Raw genomic sequence first — 14,654 nt, forward strand, 5'->3', positions numbered from 1 at the left:
GCTTATAGAAGAACTCGAGGAGCTACTAAAGTAATCCCAGCGGAGTTGGGAAGTCCTGGGTGCTTGCGGCTGCAGTGACCTCGCTCCCCGGGAACGCCAATTATTGCAATCAAGCTGCTTTTGGGAAACGACGGGGAGGAATTTGCAAAGTAAGAACAAAGCTGCACCATCAGCTTTGTTGGGTTTGCTTTTTTACCACTGTCTTTCTAATCAACTTTAATACCACTACATGACAGCTACATAGCTCATCCCAGCATCACCATCAGGACCTGGTTTCCTATGCCAGAAGTGATACCTCATCCTCGACACCTCTAAGTCATGCATTTTATTTATTAGTCTTTAAAATTTATTTCCATCTTAGAAGACTGTCAAAGGGATTTTTTAAAACCAGTCAGTAGTTTCGGGAATGTGAATGTGCACACCAGTTTGACGCTGTTTGGTGATGGAGTGTCCATTAACCGAATGATATCAAATAAGAACATTTCATTGAAGTGCTTGATGCTGAAGAAATGGAGAAAGAGAACAGTTCACTGCAAGCCTACACTTGAAGTTATAACTTACAGAAGGAGAGCAATGCATCATCCAAAGGGGATTTCTTGAAAGAAAAGGCCCATCAATATACAGCATGCATACAGAACCAACACAACAGGCAATACAACTTGTAGAGAAACCGCTCATAAAAAAGCATCCATAATATTCCCATCTGCTATCTGCGGGGAAAGTAAGGGGCTCAGATATTTCAAACGCGTACAGCTTCATAGCTGCATCTGCAGAATCACGGAGGATTTAGGACAGGAACTTTGTGACAGTTTTAAGACAATGGAAGTTTAAAAAATCCACTTCAGGGCTTCATATATTGCCCCAAATATTCAAAACCAGCAATATTCAGAGTACTTATTGTTCCTTACATTCTCATTTGAGATGAATCAAGATTAACACTCTACACTTGCCCTTGTTATATTTCATTAAGTTTTCCCCCACTCAGCTCTCCAGCCTGTCCAGGTCTCTGGATGGCAGCACAGCTTCCGGTGTCAGCCACTCCTCCCAGTTCTGTATCATCAGCAACTATTAACTATCCATCCTCTCAAGGTTCTTCTGCAAAAACCTTCACAAATAAAACACTCGCACGTGTGGAGTTCAGAGTATAAAAGAGAGCTGTATTACAGTTTGCACACAGCACATTCATTTCCTCACAAGGACCACAGAACACATCCTTGTAAACGCTCAAGTACCATTTGGCAGCAGTTCCTGCTGGCTGGGGCTGGCGCGGCAGAGGCGGCGGATGGAGCAGCTGCTCGCCCGCAGCCGCGGGACCCGCGCCAGCTCCTGCTCCAGAGCTGGAAACCGGCCACAGGCCGCACGCGCCGGCTCGGGACCCGCTCCAGCCGCTCCCCGTGACCTTGGGAACGCGGCACCGGAGCTGAGCTCCACTGGGAGAATCCTAAAAACCTCTACACAATTGGTTTGTTTGAAGACGTGATTTAGCGCATCTCAGGTTTATTCATATTTGAAGCTGCGTAGCTGTCTTCAGTTATAAATATTAAAAGCAGATTTTGAAGTAATTTAAATGTCCATTCAGACCAACACAAACAAATAAGACGGCTCCTAGCAAGAGTCTGCTGTTAAACGCACAGAAATGGGTCATTTTCACAGGACAGCTGCAGCAGGCTATTGCATTTTAAGTTGAAATTTTATATACTGAGCGGTTCAACATAGGGCAACATCTCTGAAAGTTCGAAGGAACAGGGTCAAGCCACGGAAATTTTCTTCTTCTGCTGCTGCTTCTTATTTTACATTCAGAAATGGTTTGAAAAAAAACTTCAGAAATTCTGCCGCTAAAATTCAGAATGATTGATACAGAAGAAATCCTGTATGACTATCCCATTTCAATTCTCCTCCATATACAGCAGCTACCAACTTGTTTTCATTAAGTGCAAATAATATAAGAGCAGGGAACGAGATGCTGCCCTCCTTGTAGTTACTGAATAGCCAGACCAAATAGAAAATGTTCAAAGAATTACTTTTTTCTCCCAATTTTTATTTTCTTTTTCATTATAGCTACAATATTAGCCACACCAGGCTACAGCAATGAAGCCACATTTTTTCCCCTCTGTATTTCAGTATATTTCAAAACAGGTGCCTTTACAGCAATCGGTTAATATTTCAACAGTAAAGCTGAAACAACAAACCCCACACCACAAAAACAAACCAACAAAACCCAACAACCACCCACCCCAACTTGTCTTCAGTTTTTAAAGATATCGGGAGCTATGACGACACAAGCTTACAGATTGTGTGTTCTTGAAAGCAGAAAGGAAAGAGACTTGGATACTCTGAAGCAGGATCTGCCCCATATATTGAATTTAGTATACATGCCATAACTATATATTTTAAGGTTTTTTCACAGGTTTTAGGGCATAATTAATGACACATTAGAATATATTACTAAGGGGATGTTTATTCAGCTCCTCCTGAAATTCAAAATAAGAACACTTTCAAAACAATTTTTTATATATAATATGCAATTCTGAGTATAAAACACAAAAATATGACAATTAATTTTGTCCATAAGCCTCTTGAACATAAATTTGTCTAAAATGATTAGTCTCTTCCTCATGCAAATGTCTGAAAATAGAACGGCACATTACAAAGTCGATTTGTTGTATGTTCATGCATTCATTGTGGGTCGCTAGTGACCACCCTTCACAGCAGCCACACCACCGAGGCACGTTTGAGTTTGGTGGTTTGAAAATCTAACCACAAACTATCATAACGTCATTTGACTTTACCAGCTAGTATTGTTTTTCAAAAAATAATAAAATAGTGATTAAAATGCAACATCCTTGAACTTTGTCTCTAATACAAGCTACAAGAATGAAGGTCTTGGCAAAGCAGCCTCTCCAGCGCGCTTTACCAGTAGAGCCCACCCAGCACAGCCCCACAGCCGGGTAGAGAAGGGCACGAAGGGGCAAAAAAACACCCCAAAACCAAAACCAACACCATATCACACCACAAACAAACAAACAAACAAAAATAAACCCTTCACATCAAAACTGGTCTGACTGCGGTGTCCGTCCTGCTCGGAGCAGCAGGTTGGAGCTGGTGACCTCCAAGCTCACTTAAACTCCAACAAGTCAGATTCCATCACACTCTCATACTTCCCCAGTTTCCAAGAACTCACAGTAGCTCAGTAGTTATGGCCATGCGAAGGTTGAATGATCACTCTTAATTCTCTATAAAACTTGACTCCCTATAAAAGTCCCTTAGCCGTCTATGAAACCTTTCCCCAGCCCCTCCGCAGGCTGAGGGGCACAGTGTGGTTCCCTGTTCTTTGTGCAGAACTGGCTCCTTGGGTCACTTCTGATCCCCTTCTTGTGTTTTACCACTCCACCGCAGTGCAACATCAAGATCACTTATTTTTGTAAGAAATGAAGAAAACTTTCAGCAAATAGCAAGACCAGCTGCCTTGCCCCATAGAGTCACCCTTCTGGCAAAAAATAAAAGAAAGAAAATAAAATGTTTTTTATGGAAGGCTCAACTTTTTACTTCCTTACAGGAGCAGGTGCATTGAAGGCTTATCAATAAAAACGATGGAAGGAGTTTTACCAAGCAGATTATCAGGTTGCAACTTGCAGCCTTAATCATCTTTGGAGGTCTCAGTGCTGAGGCTCAGGGCAAGGAGCCACCTTCGCCAGGCAAAAGGGAGACAGACGGTACCAGCGGCAGCAATCAAAGTTACAGTAGGTGAAGCTGGTCTCTTTCCAGAATCGTGCAGGCTGCTACATTTGCTAGATGTATTTCAAAACAGCATGCCTATTAATTCAGGTTTTGCAAGCCTCAGTAGTATATGTTTTTGTTCTATTCAAAGATGTTTCCAGTATAAATAAATCAGAGTATTTTTCTTGCAGGAAACAAAGCTAATTGGCTTCCACTTCACTTAAATGGTAAACTGGGCATTTCTTGTAACATTTGCTTCAAAAAATACTATTTTAGGCTATCCTAAAATGGAACAAAAGAATTAAATCCAGAACTAACTGCAAATATATGAGAAGAACACTAGTTTTCTGACAATGCTAATATTATTATGAAGAACTATGCAGCAAGTTGCTAAACTTGCTAGACTCGGCTTTACTAAAGAGGTATATCCAAGCACCATTTTTTCTTTATGCTACATTTGATGTCCCCTAAAAATTAGTTCGGAAAAAAAAGTCCTCATATTTAGGATTATATTTCAGACCATAATGCGGAGCTGTGGCATCCAATATTGCGTGCTTTGTCAGAGCAGCGTATTCTTCTGCCTTTGCACGGGCACAAACTGAGAACTGATACAGTTCGGTATGTTAATGCTCTACTAAAAGAACTTTAATGCCTGCAAGACAGTTACATACTCCCAGTCTTGAAGGAGACGATAAAGATATATGCGGATGGCTTATCTAGGACAAAATCAACGCTTGCTAAGACCGCTGAAAGAAATCCGTGGCAAGAACAAAGCCAGCAGGCTCCTGAGGCAGCTGAGCAAGCCGGAGAAATCCTACAAAAAGCCTCATTTAGTGTGTTAGCGCAGGGGGTGAGCGGAATGAAGGTCACGGCTGGAGAGGGGAAGGCAAAGGATGAGAGCTGGGGTTTTTGCTTTTAAATCAGCACCGCATGCTCTTCCTCTGCTGTGTCTGCATGAACTGCAAGGCAAACTTAGAATAAAAAGTAAGCAGAGAAAGTTTCATCACACAAGGCTAATGGGGTCAGTTTAGGCATGACACATGCCTTTAAAGCTTCCAAACTTCACAGCTCAGTGTGGAGTTTAACAGAGAATGGGTAACAAGGGTATTTTTAAGCAAACAGCTGAATATCTATGCCTATATTGTTAAAACCAGGTCAATACTCTCCTGCTGTAGGTAAGGAAAGCTTTCTGGAACGGTGGATGCACAGCACAACGCCTCACTTCTCCAACCAGGGTTCAGTATAAAGTGAGCCTGGGCAGAAAAGCAAAGGGATAAATAAAGGCAGCAGGTGTCAAAACTTGACATAGCTGGGGAGCGTTCTACCTTCTTTAGTTCAGACAGGAATGATTTTGGCAAACGAAGAAACTTAAATACCGAGAGTGAGTCATCTGTAGTAAGAAATACAACATACGCAGCCTTGCCAGCAGCTCTGAGTCCATCTCTACTTTCTCAATGTACGGTGAACACTTTGTTTTAATCTGTAGCTTCTCAAGAAGGTATAATTAGCTAGAGACATAAGAGAAGCTTTTAAAAATAAAAAGAGAAGGATGACAAGTTATTACCGTAGGTGGTTCAGACTTTAGTCTTTACTTTAAACTGAAGCTTCATGTAAGTAAAAAAACAAATCTTAGCACTCCCTGAAGCGTTATTCCATGCCATAAAGTGAAAAAACCAGAAGGCTGCTTTTCTCACCCAGGGCAACAGGTGTGCCCATCACTGGCATGTCACAATACAATATAGATGAAGGTGCATTCCAGATACGCTGAGCAAATAGGGCTGCACACATTCCAAAATGATTCCAAGTGAAGTGGCTCAAGCTTTGTACACAATCAACATCTGAATTACCTTGTTGCTATAACAACGCAAATTGGTGAGGTGAAAAACCACAACTGCCGGTGGCTCCTTTGTGTAAATTGGCCCTTGTCGTGTTGTCTGTGGCATTATAGGCACTGCTATAGTCAAACAAAGCACAAGTTTCCCCTCCTAGGAAGGTGATTTTCCCCATTCACTCTTCTCTAGCAGGTGAAGGAAGAAGCGTGGGACAGCCAGCTGGCTCCGAAACATGGGCTACGCACCACGGAAGAAGAGAATTAACTTAGATGGGATCTCTACTATGTACAAGGCCAAGTAACCTTTGCTTCTCTGATCAGTGCAATGCATCTCACACAATTTGTCTTCCAAAACACATTTATAAGTAGATTTTAGACTGTAAAGCGTAGCACCAGGTCCCTCTAACACGAGATGAGTCACTAAAATGACTCAGTTCTCACTTGCTCTCATTATTCAGACACTGATACAATATGGCACTAGTCTGCCTTCTTTAAAGCATATTTATAGAAGCCTGAGTCACTGACTATTGAAAACCACATTAGTTAGGAAGTCAGTGCACAAAATTCCAGCTCAGTCAAACACCAGAGACACTGTCAAGATTTCACTAGTCGCATCAGAATCTACACTTACGATACAAAACTCATTCAGCAATTCTCATGTAGTTTTTCCTCCTCAAGGCCACATCTCTTGATGTGTATTTAGAAGGCTTTAGATGTGTGACTTCAGATAAAAATGAAGAGCTTTTATTATTTGTCATTACTCTTCAACCACACACCCAGCTACTGCACAGAAGAGCTTTATTATGGGAATACAAACTATAAAACTGATTCTAAACCTGACAGTAACACAGTGTTTCCCTTCATGGTGTTACAGAGCATTCTGCTAAACAAACAAACATAAAGTGGAACCTGCAATACTTGCTTAGGATCACCTTCTAGATTAAAATAACACCTGTAAACTCCAAAACAGCAAATGCAGGTTTCAAAGTTTTCAGTGGCAATAACTTAACCCACGAAATGAAGGGGGCATTCATTCATAATGCGAGGCTCGTTAGAAGTTAACGAAAACTTATGATTCCATTTGTAAAAAGAGTTGCTATAAATAAAAGAATACTGTGAAACAATGTAGGATAAGAAGCAAACGAATTGCCTAGATACATTTAGCATGACAGATACTACAATGGGATGACTCGTTCCAGAAGTCCAGCCTCTAAGAAGTGCAATCCCTACAGATGGATGTTGCAAGGAGAGAGATTTGCAACAAATACACAGCAAAGCTTTCCTTTTGTATTACCGAATGCTGTCCGGATGCAAAGTTTACACACACTTTTTCCCGCTAATCTGAAGAAAAAGCTCTATGTAACAAGTGGCAGTAGTTGCAGCACCAGGATGTTTTCCGACCCAGGTACCGAACCCACTCAGTGGAGAAAACTGAGGCAGGAGGTGGTGTTGGAGTTCAGTTTTGGTTGGGTTTTCTTTCGTTGTTTGTTTGAAACTTGCTTAGAGGTGTCCGGTACAGAGACTGTCTCACAACATTTTCAGTGCTGTCTGCTTCCAGCAGAAAAGAAGAACTGTGGTTATTTTTCTTGGTCACAAAACTAGAAATAAGGTCACAAAGGGGTTTTGTTTGTTTGTTTCTTCCACTGGACTCCCACTCTCCTTTCTCCTTCTGCTTTGAACAGATTCAGATACGGAAGCATTTTGTTCTAACAGAACCAATCCATGTACCAAAGTGCCCTTGGGGGTTTTTACAAGTACTTACTTTTCACCACTTCATAGGAAGTATGAAATTGCCAGATATTTTCAAATCAAAATAAAGCAAACCAGTGAAATCACATTATATCAGAAGAAACTTGTAAAATAGGTACAGGAGATATTGAATAAAATAGATGTGGCTTCACAGGAGAGGCAGGGAATTGCTGAAACATTGGGGGTTCTGGAGGTTTTGTTGTTTTTGTTTTTGGTTTTGGTTGGTTTTTTTCAGTATTAAAAGCATATTGTTAAATCAGTGATTTCTTTCAGCTGATTATTGAAGGCTATTCAATCAAGCCCATCTTCTTCAGAAGGTAAACAACCTGGCAGGTTTAAATAATAGATGTTTCAGAGAAATATTTCCATCATCCTTTAAGCACTATTAAGTAAAGCAACTTTTTTTTTCCTCTACAGAAATGGATCTTAACACAGCCTATGTAAAATATTTTAGTCCACTAGTGAAAGGTCATTCTAAAAAAGAAAGGCAGCTATTCAGCAAAACATCCAAATAGGAAGATTTCAAAGCCAGTCTGATTAACTGAGGGTTATTTATAGTGTATATATCTTTTAAGATGCAAAGTATCTTATTAAACTTTATAGTTGGCTATTCTCTTACATGAACCATCTGCTGAAAGGAGGCAGAGGAACAGATTGTTTTATGGTAAAAACAATGTTACTTGAAGCACCACGACATTATAAATAACCCTTTTGATGAGTCAGCAGATGAGTCCCTTGTCTGTTGAAGTTTTGACGAGATCAAACTTTGAATGAAAACGATTCTGTCATCCAAAATGTTATGCTATTAGTAGACGCGGTCCATTAAGTTTTTGTATTTCATCAAGTCTTAAAAGTGAGTAATTCATCCCAGGTAAGGGGATTAGATTTACCCAGGCTGATGGTCACCATGCCAGGGGGATGCAGTTTAATTCCGGGGGCTGGGGGCTTCTCCCAACGTCTGATTCCCGCAGGATCCAGGAGAGGGCAATGTCTGGCTTTGGAAAACATTCCACACCCTCTGCTTAGAGACACAGGAAAAGACACTGTGCAAGCATGAATAAACAGTCTTGTTACTAGGAAAATCACAAGCAATATTCTGATAGGAAGCTAGAAAAGCACGATTCAGTGTCATTTTGCTCATTTCCAGACATTAGAGCTATGCAGAATAATGACATTTTCACTTCCCACTGAAAGATAAACCGACAAAATCCACCCAGCAGGGAAGTGCTTTATTGCTGCTTCTATCAGCCGGCCAGAAGATCATCTACCAAGAGTTTCCAAATCCAAATATTACTTAGCTTGATGCAAAACCTTCAGGAAATGCTGTTATCCCAGCTCAGGACCAGCACTATCCCAGCACTTCATTGTGCCCTTTGACGCTCTCACTAATACACTAGAAACCAGCATGGAATGATCGATGGCAGCTGCTTTACAACTCAGTGCTTTGGAAAGCAGAGCAAGAAGCTCCTACAGGCTCCTGAAGGTGGTTGGAACAGGCCCAGGAATGCAGCATGGAAGCACCACTTGAATTAAGCACGTTCACTCACCTCTCACCAGTTTTGGGGACCTGTTTGGTCCTTCTCAGACACCCAGGACATTTGGAGCATGGTACAGGTGGGGAAGTGATAATGCTTGTTTAGAAACAGTAAGATCCGACTGATGCTTTATTAATAACTTTGGTTGGGAAACTCTCAAGCCAGTTTGGAAACTTCCACTTGAAAATACTATGAGAAAAACAGCAAGGAAAACTACAAGAGAATTTTATGAAGCCATTTAGAAATTGTCTTTTGTTGAGGTTTCGAGACGAAAGTATTTTCAAAATTCATACAGCTATAGGATTCCATCAGTAAATCTAAACTGCAGACTGAAGAAAAGCAAGAAACAATGGAAAAACTCCTGCTTTAAACCAGAACCAGCAGCGTGAGATCCAAAGGAAACGGTTTAAACCTTCAGTATAAGAAATTAGTGCGGCAGCCCCAGTTCGGACCCGAAGCAACTGATGGCTGACAATAGCCATGGTATTGGTCCAGTTCGTGATTAAGCTTCTGAAAAATCAGTCTTTCTGCTGTCTTTTCCTTCCAGGCAGAACAGTCTAGACATGGAGAGTATCAGATCTTGTCAGCCAGCATGGTTTTGTTTGGGCTTTTTGGTTGGTTGGTTTGAGGTGAGATTTTTGTTTGGTTTTTTTTTTGTCTTGTGGGGGTTGTTTTGGCGGTGTGGGTTTTGTTCTATTGTCATTTTTTGGTTCAAAAAACATCTGAAACCAAGATTCTCAAAGGTGTGACTGCAGTAGAGTGCTGAAAGCTGCCTTGAGACATCACAATTGCTACAACTGCATCATAAAAATCGATCACTTTCCACAGCACAATAACACGCCACAGTGGGGCCTTCGGCGCATTCCAAAGGCTGAAAAGGTGTTAAAAAGTGCAATGAACTTCAAATCCTTGAGGCTGAATAAAACTACAACATCCCCAGATGCAGCAAAACTTCATGTTTCAAATGTTTAAACTACACACATATGAAGTAACCATCCTCATCATCACTCATTTATTTACAATAATATAAAATATTTCAATGTTATTCTTGAAAATATGTTTCCCAGGACAGAGAAGATGATATTGCAGTTGAAAGGCATCACCAGCATTAGAAGAAATGGGCATGAACTGGCAAAGTAAGAACTGAACGGAATGGGAAAGTTTTAAGTTCTAACATAGTCTTGACCTAGGCAAGATGTCCAGTGAGCTCACTAGCCAGGCTTAGAAAAAAATCTACACAATAACTTCTAAGCAGAGCAGGGAAATGAACTGAGGAGTTAATCCTTAGGCTGAGTTATCGATGTGAAACAATCCAAGTGGGCTTTACCTTGTTTCCTTTCTCTGGAAAAGGGCTGTTAACCCATTACCAATCTCAAAATTGCACAAGTACATCCCGCAGCGCTGGGGAGCAGCAGTCTCCGACATGCCGGCAGAAAATTTCTGCTGCATTAATATGAGTATCATAATTCAGGTTTTAGTTGCACGCTGTTATTGTATTGGGTTCTTACCATTTTGTTGTGCCTGTACTGATCAGCATTTCTACTCATGTAAAGGAAAACAAAGTGGTGGTTTTCCTACAATTAAAAGTCCCTATTAACCTGCGTGTTGCCTCCTAATGCTGTTAGGGAACCACAGCTCCTCCTCCATAAATATCCGCTGGTAATTGCTCTGCTGACTGTAGCGACCGAGTCTCAGGAAATCTGATCCTATCGCAAATGTTGACTTCAGCAAAGCCCGTACAAGTGTTCTGTTAAAGATTCAAAGTACGGAACTCAGAGATAAAGGAGCTACACAGCAGCAGAATGACAGACGGCAGCTTGCGCTCGTGTTCTGCAGCCCGGGACACAACAGGCCATGGTTTCACATGGGTGAAGTGTTAATGTACAGATCAGCGCTGGATCAGAACTCCAGCAGCAGCACGTTGGAGCTGGCTTTCACAGAATCACAGACTGTCAGGGACTGAGAGGGAAACCTTTGCAGCAACTCCTCATCCCCCCAACACTACAAGACCAGGCAGGCACCTCTGGACTGAGCAATGGGACTCCCAAGGCAAGGCGTGGGACAGGAGGTTGCCCAGCAGTGTCCCTCTGGGGGGTCCCGTGGGAGACGGGACCACCGACCAGAAACACCATGGGATGAAGGGCCACAGCCCCCACAGCTGAGAAAACAGCCAGCAGGCCCACTCACTTCAGCGAATATCTGCACATCTGAAGAGATTAACTGATGACATGAACCCCAGCACAAAGGGCCACCAAACCATATATTGCTCAAAATCCATAAGCCATTATGAGATGTGTGGGTTAGAGGACATTGACAGATCACTGAGTATCCCAGAAAGGCAGAAAAACCTGCAATACCTTTGTCCTGCTCATAGAATCATAGAATAGTCTGGGTTGGAAGGAACCTTCAAAGGTCATTTAGTCCAACCCCCTGCAATAAGCAGGGAACATTTCAACAAGGTGCATGAGCATGACACTCATGTTCAAGGCCTACATTGTCACCTAAAAATATAAATAATCTTCCTTTTACTATATGCACAGCAACGCAGGGAAAATCAGCCCAAGCTGCCAGGTCATCTAAAAGATACCAGTTCCTCATTAAATTTAATGTTTTGTATAGGACACCTTTTCTTTAGTAACAACAAATGACTTCAGTTAATGCCATCATCTTAAACTCCAGTTCTATAAAATTTCACTAAAACTTCCATATACCTGAATGTAACTTAAAATCTATAAGTAACTTGGAGTATTTAAATGAAATGACAGTAATGAAGCTAAAGTGTTTACTTAAATGAGAAGTTAGAGTTAGAACGTTCCTCAGCAAGGTTTCTGTGCATGCAGACAAAGGACTGAGAGGCAACTGAACAAGAACTGGCCCATGGTGCACATGTGAGTGCAAATACATCTGCTGGGATTTGGATATGCCTTGGATATGTAGAGCTTCCTGGAAAACCATTTGTAAGAGCAATAACGAAAGCTAAAGAATGAGGAATTTTATTAAATAGATAACTTCACCACTCTGTTGGGGGCAGTTGTTAGAAGTTTGGGCTTTTGACCTTGCTCAACATCCCTCATAACTCGCCATCAAAAGACAAGGAACATAAAAACTCAAAAAGAAACATACTTGATATCATGTTTTAACAAAAGCACCACCGCTGTGTTACAGCGCCTCAAAGCCACGTACAACCCTATCAGTAGTTCCCTGTGTGCAGTTTTCACTCATCTCTAAGTCAGAGTTTCATCTTACAGGCTGACGCGCAAGGGAAAAAAGAAATACCGGAGTGTAAGCAAGATACAATCGCTGTTTCTACCGACCCTTTGAAAAGGAGCGTGAAGCTCCGGATAAGTAAGATGTGTCTCTGCCTATAAATAGATACACTTTGTACAGGTGGTGACAAACTGCTTGGGAAAGATTTCCGAGGTCCAGGAGCGCTGGCTTTCATGTGTTCATGTCGTGCACTAGAAAGCAGGGTGAAAAGCATGGCTGATAATGCAATGGTTTTCTCCAGTTTTAGGTTTTACCAAACCATGCTGGATATGGCCCACTGAGGGGGGTGGAATCTATATGTAGGCAATAGCTCTTTTATTCTGCTTCTTTCCCCCCAAGTCCTTTAGAGTATGGCCACATACTCCAAACAGGCTACTGGGACTGGGGATGGGCTGGAAATACTAACACTGCCTCTAGCATAAACTTCCACAGTAAGAATAGTATATACCTGAGCTTTTCATTATCGCTTCTACTTTGAATTTGTTACACTAGTTGATATAACAATGAACTCTGCATTAACAATGTATAAATGCAACCATATTCAATAGAATGGTTGTACAGATATTTGGCAAGCAACCACACAGCAATAGAAATCTAAATTCTTCTTAGAGGCTGTGACAAGCTCACCCTAAGTAGACACAAAATAAAAAAGCATCAGGGACGCTTAATTTTCTGTTAGAATTGTTTACATTCTTTTCATGTGTGCTAATTTTTTTCGAGCTTCGCAAGTGTTTGCACTGGGTTCTACTTTTGTTACAGCAATCAAACTTTAAGATCCAGACATTTTCAATTGAACTTTTATCTTTATGAAGTCTAGACAACAGCTTTTTTTACATATGCAATTGGCATAAAAATTACAGTTGTGAAAAACGTCCAACTGTCACATTTGCCATAGCACAATGTTTAAGTAGCATAAAGGAAAGCATCAGGAAAGAAGGAAAATCCATTTGGCTTTAAAAATTAAAAGTAGATGAATGAAGAAAACTGGAATAAACCCACCAAGAGCAAAATGGGGGTGACAGGGAAAAATAAGTGTAGAACAGGAAGTGGAAAAAAAATATACATACAGAAGGAAGAGAAAACATTAGGTTTTCTCCTCCTCAACGATATTATGAAAACAAAAATATTTGTAAGTTTGAGCATTTCATGTGTATGGAACATCGGCCCAAGTGAGACAGTGCCAGAGCAGTATTTTTGGCCTTGAGAAGACAGTTCTTCTCATTTATTCCCTAATGGTTAAAGACACCAAGGGCAGTGCCATGGGAGTCTGCAAGGTTTTACACTCAACTAAGACTGAGATCGCAGCCGCGGTTTTGAGAAGATCACTTACAAGGTGTGTGTCCCATCCCGGTCACCAGCTCTATATATACATATCTACACAAAGCGTAAAAAAACCCCAACCTGGTGCACAGAGCACTGAGAGAAATAGGCAGCCATGGTATTACACTAGCAATGTTGGCGTTTTTACCCAGTCTGAAAACCAACGACCTCTGAAAAGCAGATGTGGAAACAGAAATGAATTGACTTTCCTCCCCAGGCAATCATCTTTATACCCAGGGAGAACAACTTGATGAGACTGCCGCTTTACATCTGGAAATAACCAAACCCACCAGACCCAGGGTAGGGGAAAAAAGGCAAATGCAATTGCTTTTATTGCTTTTTAATTGAGTTACTGAATTCCTTCCCTACCTCCTCTTATTTTTCACCAGGAACCATCCCTCAGTTCTAGCAAGGCACGAACTGAACTCTTATGAACAGAATTCATCTTAGTCATGCAAATATACCCAATGAAGCCACCAGAATTATTTTCATGAAGATAAATACAAGTGTTTTATAATACTACTGACTTTTTGACTCCCTATTACATCCTTGAATAAGGAAAATAATAACTAGAAAATTGTTACTGGAAAATTGTTAGTAGAAGATCAAAGCACCGAGCCCTGGATGTGCTCATTTCAAAAAAGGTGCCCGGATGAAGAGAACGAAGGGCAAAGCCTCACGGCACAGCCACGGAGCTGCATTTGTTTCTAATACATGAAAGTTCCACATTCCCAAACATCAAACACTCTGATATTTTCACCTCTCCATTTCACAAACATTAAAACCAAACAGCTCATCTCCATTAAGTATCTGCACAAGAGATCCAGAGACATACTTGCAGAAATACTCTCACATATTCTATGAGCAAATATGATAAACACCCATAGTAATCTCTACTTATAAATACGTCTATTTTTAAAGTTCAAAGAAACTTTTATATAATTACGGTTGGACACATTATCTTGTGCACAATTAACCCGCTATCTTCGAAGCTCCAGTATGTACAAGCAATTTCAATAGCGTATTGCAAGGCAGGCAGAGGAGGTGGCGGAACAGCGCTGATCCAGAACAGAACAAAAGGAAGCGAAAACGTTTTGAGCAGCATTAGGCTGCTCAGCTACATGCATTTGCAAAGCCAGCGAGCCTCTACTGCATGTTTTACAAGCACATTTGGGGGATTTATTACGATAAACCAAGGAAAAGATTTTCAGGCTAACACGAGACTCCATCTCACA

The 14,654-nt window shown here is 41.1% G+C and overlaps 1 protein-coding gene across 6 annotated transcripts in view; it reads right to left on the reverse strand.

The window, feature by feature from the left end:
* The window catches only part of IQSEC1 (IQ motif and Sec7 domain ArfGEF 1), a 318,301-nt gene that overhangs the window by 195,452 nt on the left and 108,195 nt on the right, over positions 1-14,654 (reverse strand). The window lies entirely within an intron of this gene.

Source organism: Patagioenas fasciata, chromosome 10 (assembly GCF_037038585.1).
Source record: "Patagioenas fasciata isolate bPatFas1 chromosome 10, bPatFas1.hap1, whole genome shotgun sequence".
NCBI classification, from domain to species: Eukaryota; Metazoa; Chordata; class Aves; order Columbiformes; family Columbidae; genus Patagioenas; species Patagioenas fasciata.